Consider the following 7,486-nt stretch of genomic DNA (forward strand, 5'->3'; position numbering starts at 1 on the left):
AGAATATTCTGATAAGAAGAAGGTGAGGGAAGACAAAGTCTCCTGGACTGAGGAGGTGAGTCTTATCTGGTTGGGAAGATTTGTTCCTTCTGAGCTGTCTCCTATGGGGAATTTGGAATCTATTCTCTTTGTTGGTGAGTGATTATAAATGTGTCCACCAAGGCTAGCTGGTTAGCTCACTTGGTAAGAGCACAGTCAAGGGTTCAGATCCCAGTACCAGCCAGCCTTCCCCCCCAACCAAAAAAATGTACACCAACATACTCTCCACTGTTTATGTAAGAAGTTACTGCCACACTAAAATAAAAAGAGGACTATGTTTTCAGATCACTTGCTGAACACACCAAAGACAGAGGTAAGATGTTGAGTGGCCATGTAGTTGCCTCAAAATCACTAAGCAGGTACAGAAGAACCAACGGGTTCTTTCCGAGATCACAGGGATGCTTCCCACAGTGCCCCCTTCAGATTCCGCATACAAACACCCTCAGCTATGCCCAGGCTTTTCACAAACTTCTTTTCATGCTTATTTGCCTGCACACTCACAAACATAAAATCTTAACATTGTGAATGCACTAGATAATACTGAATGCACACTTTTAAATGGTTAATTTAATATTACGTGAATTTTACCACAATTTAAATAAATCTTCACAGACTGGTTACAAATATACATTAAATATCTATCTCAAAAAATAAAAAATGTCCAAAATTTAAATAAAGAAATTGATAGATGGATAATTAAATACCTGAAAGATAAAATTATACAAAATAGGTAAATGGAATGGGGGCATAGATATTGAAATGTAAAAAAGAATAAATAAATGAGGGAATTCGTTGATAAGCTTCTCTATGGGAAAAGGTAAAAGTCTAACTTTTTTCTGAGATATAATTAATGATCATAAAGGAAAAAGGAAATCAGAAAAGAAGACAAAAAATGAGTACAATAAAGATGTCAAAGAATTAAAATTAAACCAAATGATGAAATGGAAACTATGAAAGTCAGAGAAAAAAAACTGAAATAAACATTCATGGATATCATTTAATTACATATAATCAATTTTCTCATTGTAAAAGTTATCTAATATTTTTATAAACCAGCACTTTAAATATTTTATGAGTATTGTTATTCAGTCTCAAAGTGTTATATTTAGTCCTTCTTTGCAGTGAAGTTTTCTAAAATTTGGAACTCCTGCTCAAAATAGAATCACCAGGGAGATCAACGGATTCCCAGAAATTTTGAACATTGAGGAAATCAGGACAAACTCCCCCCCATACACAAAATGTTTTCAGGACAAATTTTTCTTCAGTTACATTACTGAAAAAATCAAAATTACCCGCCGTGAGATAGAAGGCTCAAAAACACTTAGCTAAGTTACTTCTGTTTGGCTGTATTGAATTATTTCCACACAAACTTAATTTCTATTCTTCAGCCACTGTATCACATGCTGGTATGTGGAAGTGAAAAAAATGCTTCACTAGAATTATCTCTTCATTAGCACAGCACAGTGGAGAGGTTCATAAGCCCATATCCCTTTCCTCAGAGCGTTTAGAATAGGTTTCAAAGGAGATGGACACAAGCTGAAGACAGAAAGACTAAGTGAAATGCATTGAGAGCACAAAGGAAGTGGGGGAGATGACACAAATTTGAGCTGGAGAACAAACTAGGAATCCTGGGTCTCCCTGCTTCCTGCGTGCCTGGGTCTCCCCTCCCTTCGGCTCAGCTCCTTTCTGGCACTTTGCCAGAGTCACACTGTCATCTTGTCTTTTCTCTTCACAGAGTACTTAGAGAATGAGCATCAAGTAGACCTAGTCACAATGGGTAGCCTAGCCAAATTTTTATTTGAAGTAAAAATACCTACGTTTTACATTACCCATAACAGATCTGTGTCTTTGGACCATTTTTATGCATCTCAAATGTTCTACTGTCATTTAGGAAAAAATCCTTTCTATTGGATTGATGCTTTATGGAAAAGCAAATATTTGTTTCCCCAAAACCCTAGCACATCAGTTTTTACATCTGTAAAATGAAGATAGTGGTATAAATTACCCCTCTCCCAGAGTTGTAGGCCCAGAGTTCTCTAAGAGTGATCAAACTAAAAATGACTTATTAAATAAATATGACAATGGAGATAAACTTGAAAATGTAAGAATGTGTTTAAAACATATACCAGCTGGTAACTTATTTAGCGTGCTGGTAAGGACACTGGGACCTAGAGAAGCTACATTATATTTCTGACCAGCCCTAGATGAGCAGTTGAAGAAAACATTTTAAGCAAAGATACTACCTTAGAGACTTGTTCCCCAAGCAGAAATTCTGAATGGAGAAAAAGGAGCTGGTCTTAGAAAGAGTCACCCTTCCACTGACATCAACACAGGCTGGTAGGGACCAAGTGTGATTCCCTTGTTCACTCATTAGGGGCTCAGGCCCATCCAGATTGAGAACCCTTACATCACTTGAAAAGTTCAGGCTTCCAAATTTGAATAGCCAGAACATATTTTCTTAGGATAGATTTCCACTAGAGAATAACTGTATCAAGCCCGCATAGCATTAGGCTATACAGGAGAAGCTTATGGATTACAGAAACCCAGTTTCTTCACTCATGTTGCCAAATAAGTTTTGAAGAAACATGGAAAATGCCCAACTCACCTTTGAGGGGTGGAGAAGGCCATCCTGTTCCTCAGAAGGATGGCAAGACTAGGAAAGTCATGAAATTTGAAGAAAAGACAATTGGAACAGGTAACTTTCTCAAACTTAGGGACAAAATCTCAAGGGGCCAATTATGTTTTGTTTGTCAGATTTCTTTTATTTTTTCTTCTCCTCTGTCTGGTCACTTCTGCACCCAACACTGTAACCTACATTTCAACTTTGCAAACAAAACTTTTGCTTTTTCATCTCTGGAGCATAGGAAGGAGCTTGCCAAACTTTAATTTCTCAGGGGAAGTATGTTCTTTGGATGATGAGAACTTGTATTCACTTTATGAACATGCAGATGTGATTAAATCTCTATTTCCTCATTCCAATTCACCCATCTCAACATCCCTTTGAGCAATAGATACTGGTATAGCCAGCTCAGGAGACCTCTAGAACGCTCTGTGGTACATAATCCGATCTGAGCATGGGCAGGGAGACTTTTTTATGTGAGTCTCTAGTGAGATGTTACTCATTATTGGGCTGTTCTCAGTGTTTGGAATTCTACCAGCACATCCTGCAACCTTCTCAGAATTTTTGGCTTTCTCTTTACTTTAAAAAAGACAGACCTTAACCTGCTTTGTACTTACAGAATTTAGTTTCAGAATCTTTATTAAAAGTTCAACAATCTTGTATGAATAAACTTTGGTGAGAATTTCACGCATCGTGCAGTGACACCTGCAGAACCACAATGCATTTTTCTCTCTCCTTCCCCAAGAGTGAGAGCGGAGATTTTCACTTGGGTGCAGAGTTCATGTGAAAACCGGCAGGCTACTCTCATTCTGCCCTCGGCTACCTGGCATTGCCCCAGGAAAACCAGCTTATGATTTCTTATCCTTAGCTTGTTCTGGAGCTCTTCTGGAGCTGGTGGCAATCGCATCTTCTCCTGGCCGAAGGTCTGATAACCACTTTCAAAGCACAATAAACAATCTGCCTGGAGAAGGCCACCTGAGTGAGTGCTGGAGTAGGAGAGAGAAATGCAATAGAGTCTGAATCATCCCTGGATCTTAAAAAGAAAAGAGAAGAAGAGGAGAGAAGGGGAGGACAGGGAAGGACAGGGGAAAGAGAAGAGAAAAAAAAAGTTGCTCTCTAGCTTACAAAATGTTGATGACATCTCCCTCATAAAATGCTTTTTTCCCTTACTTCCTGTCCTCTTTAGTTTGTGGATTTATTACTTCATTTCTTATTCTTTTGTCACTATTTATATGGTGATAGGAGGGAACAGACATAAAATCATTTGTAAAATGAACTTTCTCAGAAGTTATTTTTTTAGTGTATCATGAAAAAAATGAAGTTCATATTTTCCAATGGTGATAGGAGGGAACAGACATAAAATCATTTGTAAAATGAACTTTCTCAGAAGTTATTTCTTTAGTGTATCATGAAAAAAATGAAGTTCATATTTTCCATTAGTACAGCCATTTGTCCCAATATCATTTATTAAGTAGTATGCATTTTCCTAAATTTATCTGAAATTATGAATTTGTGGTACACTAGACTCTCAATGCAAAACTTTCTTTATGGACTGCATTTTGATTCGTTTATGCATTTGTCTTTTTTCCACACCAATGCCACACTTTTTATTATAGTTACTTTATAATACACTTTGGTATATAGTAGGGCAGACATCCTCTCACTTTATTTCACTTCTTTCTCAAAAACCTCTTGTTTACTCTTGCTTGACAGTTTTTCTTTCACAAGAAGTTTCAAATCAACCTATCAAGTATCATTTTTAACAAGGTGATGGTCAGGCTGAGCCATGAGGTAGGATAGAACATGAGTGTGACAAAGTTAAAATAAGTCAAATAAGTTTGCCCATCTTATCCTGTGTACTACATACTATGTGTGAAGACTTGCTACAAAGCCAAAAGAATTTAAAAATAGAATAATAGAATTTGCATGGTGCAAGAGCAGACAAAATAGCAAACATTAAAGAATAGAGTTCAAAGACAGACCCATACATGGGTAAACTTAATATACATTAAAGTTACTACAAATATATGAGTGAAGAATGGATCACTTAATCAATGGACCACTATCTGGAAAAAATAATACTGGACCTGTATTTAACAAAGTATGCAAAAGTGAGCTTCAGATATACTAAAGAAATAACCGTGAAAGGTAAACTAGAAACCTAATTAAATAAAATATAAAATATTTCATGACCAAGATGCAGGATTTTTTTTTTTTAGAAAAACAGAACTTTATTTACTTATTTTTTATTTTTATTGAATCAAAATTGATTGTACATATTTTGGGGGTTCAACATTGAGATATGTTGATCAAATCAATATTACTAGCATATATATTGTTACACATCATACTTATTCTTTATGCCCCTTGTCCAATCCCTCCCCATCCCTCTCCATCTCCCCTGCTTTAATTACCCTAGATTTCTTCTCTCCTTCTGAAAAATAATGGTTACTCTGTTGACTTGTAGCCTAGATGATCTGTCCAATGTTGAGAGGTGTGATCAGGTCCCCCAATATTATCATAGAGCAGATGCTTCTTCCGTCACTCTGGAATGAGCTTTGTGGAGAGAGACATCCTCTTCTTTTCTTTGGTCTCTGTTGGTGACTCTTTGTGTCAATGCACTCCAGTGGCTGGCAGACCATCTGAATGGTGGTTGTGGCATCTAGCTGCTTTCATGGCATCTATGGTTATTGTGGTGGCTCTGGTGGGCCACCCACATGGAGCTGATGTTTTTGACATGCTCTTTGGTGCTGGTGGCATGCCTGGTTGGGTGGAGGGGCGGGGCTGGTGCCTGGCTCCATTCCTCAGGTCCCCGGGTGGGCCCCAAGGTGCTGGTGCAGTGTGCCTGATTGTGGAAGGGAGCTCTGGTCCCTGGCTCCATGCCTCACATCTCTGGGTGGATCGAGGTGCTGGTGGTGTGGTCTGAGCTACAACTATTATTTTTGTCTTTTGCTTACTTGTAAAGTGGGGGAAATTCATGTGGGGACCAATACTTGAGCTCTGCGGTTAAGCTAAATTGCTGCTTTGCTGCTGCTTCCCTAGGGAAGGCTTTATGTACAGGTTATAACAGTTGTCTTTATAGGTACTTCTGGCTCTCCAGAGACTCAGTGCACCTGGGTTGTGTAGTAACTCTGATCTGGGCCTCAGTCTTCTCATCAAACTGCACCCCATGCAATTCTATATTCCTGACCAGTCTTCTCTGAGTAGTCCTGTGCTGATTGGGGTGCAGATCAGCTGTCCGCACTGTGCCCCAGTGTTCCCCCTGTGGGCCCGTCTCTCTCACTGCCCATGCTGCAAACACTTCCCATGGAACAGGCCATTCACCAGTCCCTTGCAATGACTCACCAGCCTCTGAGTGGCTTCGTTTTTTCAGTAGTTGTGGCTCTGTGCTCCTATGTGGGTCCACAGGAACCCTATTAGTGGTCTTGCTGGCCTGGGAGCCACCAAGGCCTTCTTTTCCCCTGCCACCTCCAAGAAACTCCATCCAAAGGGCACAGCTGTGGCTTTTGCAGGCTCCTACTCCATGTGCTCAGCAGTTCCAGCCTTAAAGTGGCCATGGCACGAAATGGTCAAAGCAGTTTTTTCTTTCTCTCATCATGGCTTCTCCCGCCTTCATGAACTTCGTAGGTCTCTCCTCCTCTTCCCCTGAGCTCTAGCAGCCCCAGCTTGGCTGTTGTTCCTTTTTTTACAGTTGTAAATTGGTTGATTACTGGGAGAGAGTGACACTAGTGAACATCTATCCCACCATCTTGACCAGAATCTTGAAAAACAGAACTTTAAAAGCACAATTCATAAGGCAAAAAGGTGATGAATTTAGTTACATCACAATGAAGGCTCTCTGTTTGACAAAGGACTCCATGGATAAAGTTAACAAAGAAATGACAGACTGGAAGTATGTATTTGCAGTGGCCATAAGAGAAAAGGATTAGCAAAGAAATGGCAGAAAATCCAAAGGAAAAATTGGCAAAGAAAATGAGCATGCAGTGTGCAGTAGTGACAATCTAAGTGGCTAACAATTTGATTCACTCAGAAACTATTTATTTTGTGCCTACTAGGAGACAGACACTGTTCTAGGCACTAGACGTACATTAGTGAAGAAAACAAATAGCCCTGCTTTCAGCAGTCTTACATTCTGGAGGTGTTGGGGGATGAGGGTGGAACTGTGGGAGCCAGACATTGAAAATGAGTGAATTGTAAAGTATGTTAGAAAAGATGAGATCTTTGGAAAAAATAAACAGTAAGGTAAGAAGGAATGGGAGTCGGGGCTAGGCAGGAAGTTTGTGGTTACAAACAGTCAGTCATGTACACCTCATTCAAAAGATGATAGTTGAATGAGGAATTGAAGGATATAAGGAAATGGTTATCTGGGGAAAAAGCATCCCAAGAAGAGAGTGCAGACGGTCCCCAACTTATGATGGTTCAACTTTCAATCTTTCAACTTTATGACGGTGCGAAAGAGATATGCATTTGATAGAAACCATACTTTGAGGATCTGTACAATCATTCTGTTTTTTACTTTCAGTACAGTATTCAATAAATTACACGAGATAGTCAACACTTTATTATAAAACAGGCTTTGTGTTAGAAGATTTTGCCCAACTGTAGGCTAATGTAAATGTTCTGAGCACTAAGCTACGATGTTCAGTAGGTTACGTGTATGAAATGCATTTTTGACATGATATTTTCAACTTAAGATGAGTTTACTGGACATAAGCTCATAGCAAGTAAAGGAGAATCTGTATGGTTAGAAAATGGGCCCATATCCATTGCAAAGTCTTGGTTGTGAACAGAACAGGGTATGAACAGAGGAATGACATGATCTAAGTT

Source organism: Galeopterus variegatus, unplaced genomic scaffold (genome assembly GCF_000696425.1).
Source record: "Galeopterus variegatus unplaced genomic scaffold, G_variegatus-3.0.2 Scaffold8380, whole genome shotgun sequence".
Classification (NCBI taxonomy): Eukaryota; Metazoa; Chordata; class Mammalia; order Dermoptera; family Cynocephalidae; genus Galeopterus; species Galeopterus variegatus.